Below are 8,358 nucleotides of genomic sequence, written 5' to 3' on the forward strand. Positions count from 1 at the left end.
GCGGGGTGTCCTTGGGGCTTGAAGCCCCAAGGACACCCCTTTCCAGGCTGCGGGGAAGGGGCCTTTTGCCGCTTCCCCGCAGCCCAGAAAGCGGCGGATCGGGGCCTCAGCGGCTGCCGGTCTAGCCAATGAGGCCCCGATACCCCGGGGAAAGGGGCGGGTACAGGCCGGCGCTTTTCGGCGGTCTGTAACCCGCCATACATTCCTTGTTTCATATGGAAGACTGGGCCCAGTAACTAACTATGATGAAATTAGAGTGCATCATAGCTGTATGTATTTATGTCCCATTTGGATTGATATTGTTGTTGTTGTTGTTGCTGTTGTTTATGTCCTTCAGTCGAATGTAGATAATGGAGACTCTGTAGATGAGACATCTCCAAGATCCTCTATCTTCAACTGTTCTGCTTAAGTCCTGCAGATTCAGGCCTGTGGTCTTCTTAATTGATCCCATCCATCTGGTGTATAGTCTACCTCTCTTTCTGCTACCTTCTATCTTTCCTAGCATTATTGTCTGTTCTAATAAGTCATACCTTCTCAGGATGTGGCTAAAATATGTCAGCCTCAGTTTTACCATCTTGGCTTCCAGGGAGAGTTCTGGCTTGATCTGTTCTAGGAACCACTTGTTTGTCTTTTTTCACCATGCAAGGTATCACGAGCACTCTTCTGCAACCACATTTCTTTTTTAACTTTATTTTTACAAACATATATATAGAGAGAGAGACACAATATATATTCTGTTATTTTACAAATGAATTTTCCCCTTGTCTTGTAACCATAAATCTAATTATACTTACTCTGAATCTCTTGCGTAATTCACCCATTCTTCCCACATTACTATTTTATGACTTATTATTCTTTCTTTAGTTATGATATATGTAATCATATATCTAACAGTACTCACAGAGATTTACATACACAATACATAACACCTCTGTTTCTTTACTTTTAGTTATTTTACCAACCTCATTACCTATACCTTATTTCCATCTATTTTTACAAAATTCATTAAGCTAGAGCCATTCTATCTCAATTGTTTCAATATTTTCCTGATTAAGGTGAGCTGTAAAGATATCTATGTCCATCATTTCTGACAGTTTTATCAACCAATCATGAATTGTCGGGAGTTCCATATTTTTCCATTGTTGAGCTGCCAATAACCTTGCTGCTGTAATCATATAGAGCAAGATTCACTAAAATGTGTGGAGTTTTCCTATTTAACATCTTAAGTAAATAAATTTCCAGTCTCAGTTCAAAGCCTATACATTTAATTTCGGGCATCACCACCACATATGAAACAATGTGCCCCCTTGCATTTCCAGTACTCGTTAGAATGTATTTTATAGATCTTTGCTTTATATTAGGTGTTAGATACCACCTCTGCTCCATTTTAAAATAATTCTTTTTAAATTCCTGTGATTTTTTTTGTTCTTGCATATTTCCAGCTCTCAAATCCAGTCACTCAATCACAATCTGATGCCCATTTTATCATTATGCCTGATATCAATTCACCTTCTTATTCCCTATCTCTTAATGGGTTGTATCAGTTTGATGCTCTTTTCTTCAAGTTAAATAGTATCTTATCAATCTACTTATTGCCATTGCCGAACTCCTCCATCTTTTGATCTGTTAAGAACCTTTCTTTTAGCTGCATATATAAAAGCCAGTGCATTTTGGGGTCAAATTGTTTTAAATCATTTATTCACTTCATTTAATACTTATTGAATTGTCCTTTATTTAGTATATTTTTATAAGCCAGCCAGCCCTCCAATGCTTTCCATTTTCCCAAAAATGCTTCTTGTGGAGAGACCCAAAGCAGTTTTCTCCTATATACTTTCTTCTTGAAATTATCCCAAACTTTAAGTAAAGCTTTTTTAACAATATTGTGTCAGAATTCGTTGTGGATAGCTACTTTACCATATATATGTGGTATATGCCAACCAAAACAATTGTTGAACCCTTCAATGTTCAATCATTTGGAATTTTCTAATGTAATCCATTCTGCAATCCAGTTTAATGCACTTGCTTGATAGTATGATTTTAAATCTGGAACACCTCCACCACCTTCTTCTCTTTGTTTTATCATAGTTTTCCAATTGACCCATGATTTCTTATTATTCCATATAAATGTCCTTAATTCTTTTTGCCATTCTAACAATGGCTTTTCATTACTCAATATCAGAATACTTTGAAATAAAAAGTTCATTTTTGGCAAGATTATAATTTTTATGGCTTCTGTTCTTCCTGACAGGGATAATTGCAGTTTTCCCCATTTCACAAGATGCTGTTTAATTTCTTTCTATAACAGTTTATAATTATTGTTAAAAAGATCCATATTTTCCTTTGTTAACCAAAGGGCAAGATATTTGACCTTATCTTGTATCCTACACTTTGAACAACTCTCTATCTCTTTGTCTTCTTCTTTGGTTAAATTTTTAGTTATAATTTGTGTCTTTTGTCTATTGATTTTAAAACCAGAAACTTTACCAAATTCCTACATTATGTTGAAGAGTTTCCCAGTCTGTTGAATAGGCTCATCCAATATGATGACCAAATTGTCAGCAAAAGCCTTGTATTCAAATCCTTTAATTTTTTATCTCTCTTATATTCTCAATCTTCCTTATTTTGTTGGCTAGGATTTCTATTAAGATTATGAAAAGTAAAGGGAATAGGGGAGAACCTTATCTTGTACCTCTTTTAATGTCAAATGTACATGTTGTACTTCCATTCACGATTAATTGAGCTGTTTGTTTCTCATAGATTCTTTTTATTCAAGATACAAAGTTTGTACCCAATCCCATTCTGGTCAGGACTTCAATCATGCATCTCCAATTCACATTGTCAAATGCCTTCTACGCAACAATGAAAATTAAACCCCAATTTTTTTCATTGTTTCTTTTGTAATATTCTAGCACATCCAATATTAACCTTAAGGTTTCCTTCATCTGCCTTGAAGGAAGAAAACCCAATTGGTCATCATTTATATATTCTGTAATTATACACTTGAGTCTTTCTGCTAAGATAATTGTCATGATTTTATAATCCATATTTAAAAGGAACATAATCTTAGACATTTTTGAGATCTCTTCCTTCTTTGAGAATCTAAGTTAAATTTGCATTCTTTCACGATTATGGAATTCCTTTCTCTCCGACTTTGTTTAACATCCTTTGTAATGTATTTTTTATCTTATCTTGAAATTTTTTATAGTAGCAAGCTGTAAAACCATCTGGCCCTGGAGCTTTATTCACTTTAATCTTCTTTATTTCCTCTCTGATCTCTTCAGTAGTGAAAGCCACGTTTAAGATTATCTGATGTTTTTCTTCAATGTGCCGAATCTCCTGTTTATCTAAGTACAGTATTCCTTTATTGTTTGCAAATCAGTTTCCTCCTTATTATATACATTTGTATAGAATATCAAGAATGCCTTTTCTATTTTCTTTTGAGTAGTAAGTAATTTCCCTTTTTCCTTCAGATTTGTTATTAATTTCTTTCCCTTTTCTTTTTGTAGCCTGTTCGCAAGCCATTCCCCTGATTTATTTACATTTTCAATGTGTTTTTGCTTAACATATCTCATTTTCCTTTCAATTTCTATTATTAATGTCTTATTCAACCGTAGTTTAAGCCATTTCAGCTGCTTATTTTTCTTATCACTTGTGGGGTCCTGACTTAATTCAGTTTTCATGTTTAGAATATCTTTTTCCAGCTTCTCTAAATCCTGGTAATGTTTATGTGCAACACCACATTTCAAATTAGTTTATTTTCTTCCAGTCCATTTTCTTTATTATCCAGGTCACACATCCATACATGGTGAAGGGTGGTACAACAACTTGGATGATCTAACTTTAGTGCTCAGCTGTATATCTTTATATCCTAATTTTGTCTAGTTTTTTAATAGCTGTCCTTCCCATTCCTAATCTTCTGATTTTTTTAATGCATCCTCCATTCTAGTCCATATTTGATCCAAAGTATGGGAAATTATTTTGATATTCTCATTACCTAGGTTGAATTGCTGCAGGGTTATTGTTTTAAACCCACCCCCCTTCCTGTCTTGCCTTCAGTGCAAACAGTTTTATTGTTGGTTTCCCTCCCATTGAGCTGGCTATTTAGCTATTTTACCTATCAGCTATTAGGAAGTGTGTTTTTTATTCCAGGAAGTATGCTTTAGAACAGGAGTAGGAAACTGTGACTCTGAACCCCATATCTGTGGTACCCCAGACCACTCTGGCTAGTCCTTGGGCCTCCTTGGTTTTATTTTTTCTCAAGCTGTTTATTGGTCCAAAGCTGTCAAAAAGAGGCTAAAGTTGCTGCAAAACAACACACTTTTGTTGATTCTCCCTCTCTGCTTCCCCTCCTTCCAACCCCCCATGGCTTAAAAATAGCCACAAGTGAAATTGGAAGTGTTGTCACACCACTTCCAATCTTGGCACAGTGGTGCAATGCAATGGCAGCAGGTGTAGAAGGAGTAAAAGCTGGTCCTCACTCCGGTGCAGTTTCCAACTCCTAGCTTAGAAGAAGGAAAAACAAAAGCAGGCAGGGTATCATGGTGTGCAGTTATGCATTATCACTCTTCTCTGCCCTTTCATATATATGATTCGTACTTGCTTGTTCTTTCAGTACTTATTCCACAGTAAGTGCCCAACCCCAGCTCACTTATAATAGAACTCTCTTCAATGACTCTCCAAACTACTTGTATCTTCCCAGTTCTTAGTCAGACACTAAATGGAATTTTGCAGTGGCTATAGAAATTTGCCTTCAGGCATATATTTCAAAGCACATAATTGCTGCTGACCCCTTTATCTAGTGAGTTTGTTTGTTTCTTCAGTAGGTAGCTAGGATAAGGAGAAAATCTATAGTTCTGCAGTACCTTCACTGGGACTAATCAAAATGCGACAAAGGTTGATGGATAAAAACATATGCTCACATATACACAGCCTTCATTTGTGGATTTGAAAAAGCTATTATCAGCCATTGCAGTGGTCTCTTTCCACTTTCCTCCAGTCCATCTCCCTTGGTCCAGGCCTTGGCGGTAGAGAGGAACTGCTGGCCCTAATCCCCTTCCCCACCACCACTCCCTTCTCCTTTTGTGTGGTGTCTTTTTAGATTGTAAGCCTGAGGGCAGGGATCCGTCTAATTAAAATGATTGTATGTACAGCGCTGTGTAAATTTACAGCGCTTTATAAATAAAGGTTAATAATAATAATAATAATAATAATAATAATAATAATTGGAGAGAGGTGCAGAGTTTAGGAGATAAAGAATGTGCCCTGAAAACTATGATGACAACAGAATAAAATGCCTGTCACTTTGCGGAATAAAAGTATGAAATTGGAGAGTGCTAAATTGCTCAACTCTTAGTTTAGTAAGAAGACACCTGATACTCAAAAATGCTTTAAAAAGGTAACAGGATGCTGAATTTTCCATTGGCCATGGTCTTTCTACCCCCTTGGAAATATTTTTCCCAGTAATATTCCTGTATTCTTCTTTTCTGTGCTGTGAAACAAAAGTCCATGCATAAGTCATTTATATGTGATCTGTTCTGATATGATTGCATGAAATAAAGTGCCAACCAATTTTAGAAAGTCTTATCACTTTGTGCTTCACCATATCATCCCCGGTGACATCTAATTGTTGACTATTTTGATAAGTGTCTAGATAATGGCCAAGAATAAATATGCATGGCCATGATGTTGTGACTACACTTTAATAATAATAATAATAATAATAATAATAATAATAATAGATTTTATTTTTATCCCGCTTTTCCGCGATGATCAAAGGGGCTTACAGTTTAAAATTCAACATAAAAATACATACATATCAATAAAAACAATGTAAAAATATCATATTAAAAACTATTACACAGGCATTACACTTTATCTCTGCAACTGACCCATTTAATAGTGAATTCTCCATCCTGAGCAATTGAGTCCACTATCTGTGCTGCTGGTGAGTAGGACAACCATCTCATGACAGTGAACTATGCTGCAAGAAGCTATTATAACTTTTCATCACAGAATCATTTGCTAATGGGAGGGTGTTGCTCACATCATCCAACAGTACCCCACTCACCAGCAGCACATATCTCCATTGTTTGGTGATGTTTGACTGGCTTTTAAGGTAAGGTCATTTGTGATTGTGGCAATAGTGGCATAATTAGAAATGGGAATACAAAGCAGGTACAATGTCCTACATTTAATTTATGTCATCATAACTAACAGGATGCCTGCTATAGTTCTCAGATCTGGAGATTCCATAAAGCAAGATAAATTTCTTGCGGCAGACCACAGATCCTGAAAACAATATTCATCACCCATTAATATAAGAAAACCAAATATTCATCTTCTTACTAAAGGAGCACAGATTTTTCCACAGATGAGGGACAGTGATATACAAGAATCAAATGCACAAGCACCCAACTAGAAACTGATACCATACACAGTGGCCAAGATCATGTATCATGCAGGAAGTGCATGAGGCTCTGTCCATTCATTTACACATACCTTCTGCCCCCAAGTGATGATGTGACAACTATTTACAGTGCGCACCAAGCTATGGGAAATGGGGACAGTATGCAGTATACAGTATACCTCATTTACAGTGTCAAAAAAAAAAAGACATACATGAATCTAACCTAGTGTTGCACCCAAAGTGTTCATGCCATTTATTGTTTCTGTGAGAGCTACCACCAAATGTTTCATGCAAGGGGGGGTGGTCATTTTCAGTTTTGTGATAGGGGAAGGAAATATCCATTCCTGCCCATGTGCTGTGCTTCTGAGTCAGATCAGGGGACACACAAGCACATATCTATTTACCTTTGATTAAACATGCATTGAGGAATGAGGAACTGGTTAAGAAATGTAACTGTGGGGTGCAATTTTAGTTTCCCAGAGTGTTAGCCCTTTTAAAGGGAAACCAAAATATGCAAGCATGAAAGTTAAGAGTTCAACTTTCATCAGCGGAACAATGGAAGTGTGGGTCAGACTATTATTTTAAATCTGTCTTCCTAAAGAGTAAGGACTTATTCCAAAAAACAACAAACATGTACTTTGAGGTTTAAAAAACAAACAATAATGACTTTAATAAATAAATACATACTAAACTAAATCCTATCCTAACTGGTGATGGTTTTGAAAAGGAGATTAAATCTGACCGTCTTTAATATAGCAGGAAGAAACAACTGCTTGAAGCAATTTAGAAGCTTCAGAGAGAGCTGTTAAACTGCCTCCAAGAGTCAGTGACCAAAGTCACATGATAGTTAGAATGAGAAAGAGAGAGGGCATCCCTGTCTAACTAAAGAAGGGCAGGAGAATGCAAACATAAATTTTCCAACAGTGGCATCATGCTTCTTAAAAATTAACATGCAGTCTTACCTATAGGCTACAGCAATCTTGTTTCTAAAGATAACAGTGCAAGAGGAAGATCCAAGCAGACACTTGCTATGATGGAGACACAAAATACCTAATTGCATTTAAACTCTTGGCTCTGCCTTGTTGCTGAACAACAACTAGCCCTTCTACTGCACTTACTATAGGAGCAAATTGTATGACTCCCAGTGAAAGCCATCAAGTTATTCTAGGAACTAGCTGTTAAGCATTTTAAAGAGGGCAGCATTCATCATTTCAAACTAGGGTGAGGTTCGATCAACTTCAAATCTTAGCTTAGTGCTGTTTAAAGTCTGTGAGCTGCCTGTAATCTGCTTCCTTCTGTGTATAAGAGCATCCGATAGGCAGAACTAAAAAAAGATGGCATTATTGTACTGAGGTAGTCTCTCTCACTGGAAGGAGATTATTTACAGACTCTAAAGAACATGTGATATAATACACTGGGGCAGCTTTCTTTACTTTGTCTTTATTATGGAGTCGCTGTAGGTATGCAAGACACTAAATGGAGGAAGTAGAATGGGGTTGTGTAATAGCATTCCAAAGGCACAATAAATCTGTCTACCTGCTTGCAATGTATGGTGAGAAGAGCTGCTAGGTTTAGAGAAATTCATTTTGTGTGGTGTGTATGTGTTTAAAACTGCACTTCAGAACTCTTTTTCATTGCACATCAAGAAAGCCAATAGAATATTTTATATAGAATACAATATAGAAAACTTTTGTCACCTAGACTATTTTTCATGGAATATTTTGCTGCTTTGGCATTCTAGAAAATAATAGGTTGTTCATAATTGCTTCCATGATATTATAAACTTTGGATTTAGTTATTGGGTGAGATCCTGGATTGCATCTGTGGAATGTAATAGTACATCAGGGTGATTGCATCTGTGTAATGTAATCGTGCATCAGGGTGGCCCCATTGCCTACTACTTTCCCCATGTGCTCAACTTCCCTATCTACCATTGGGATGGTCATTTAGGG

This window comes from Sceloporus undulatus, chromosome 3 (genome assembly GCF_019175285.1).
Source record: "Sceloporus undulatus isolate JIND9_A2432 ecotype Alabama chromosome 3, SceUnd_v1.1, whole genome shotgun sequence".
Classification (NCBI taxonomy): Eukaryota; Metazoa; Chordata; class Lepidosauria; order Squamata; family Phrynosomatidae; genus Sceloporus; species Sceloporus undulatus.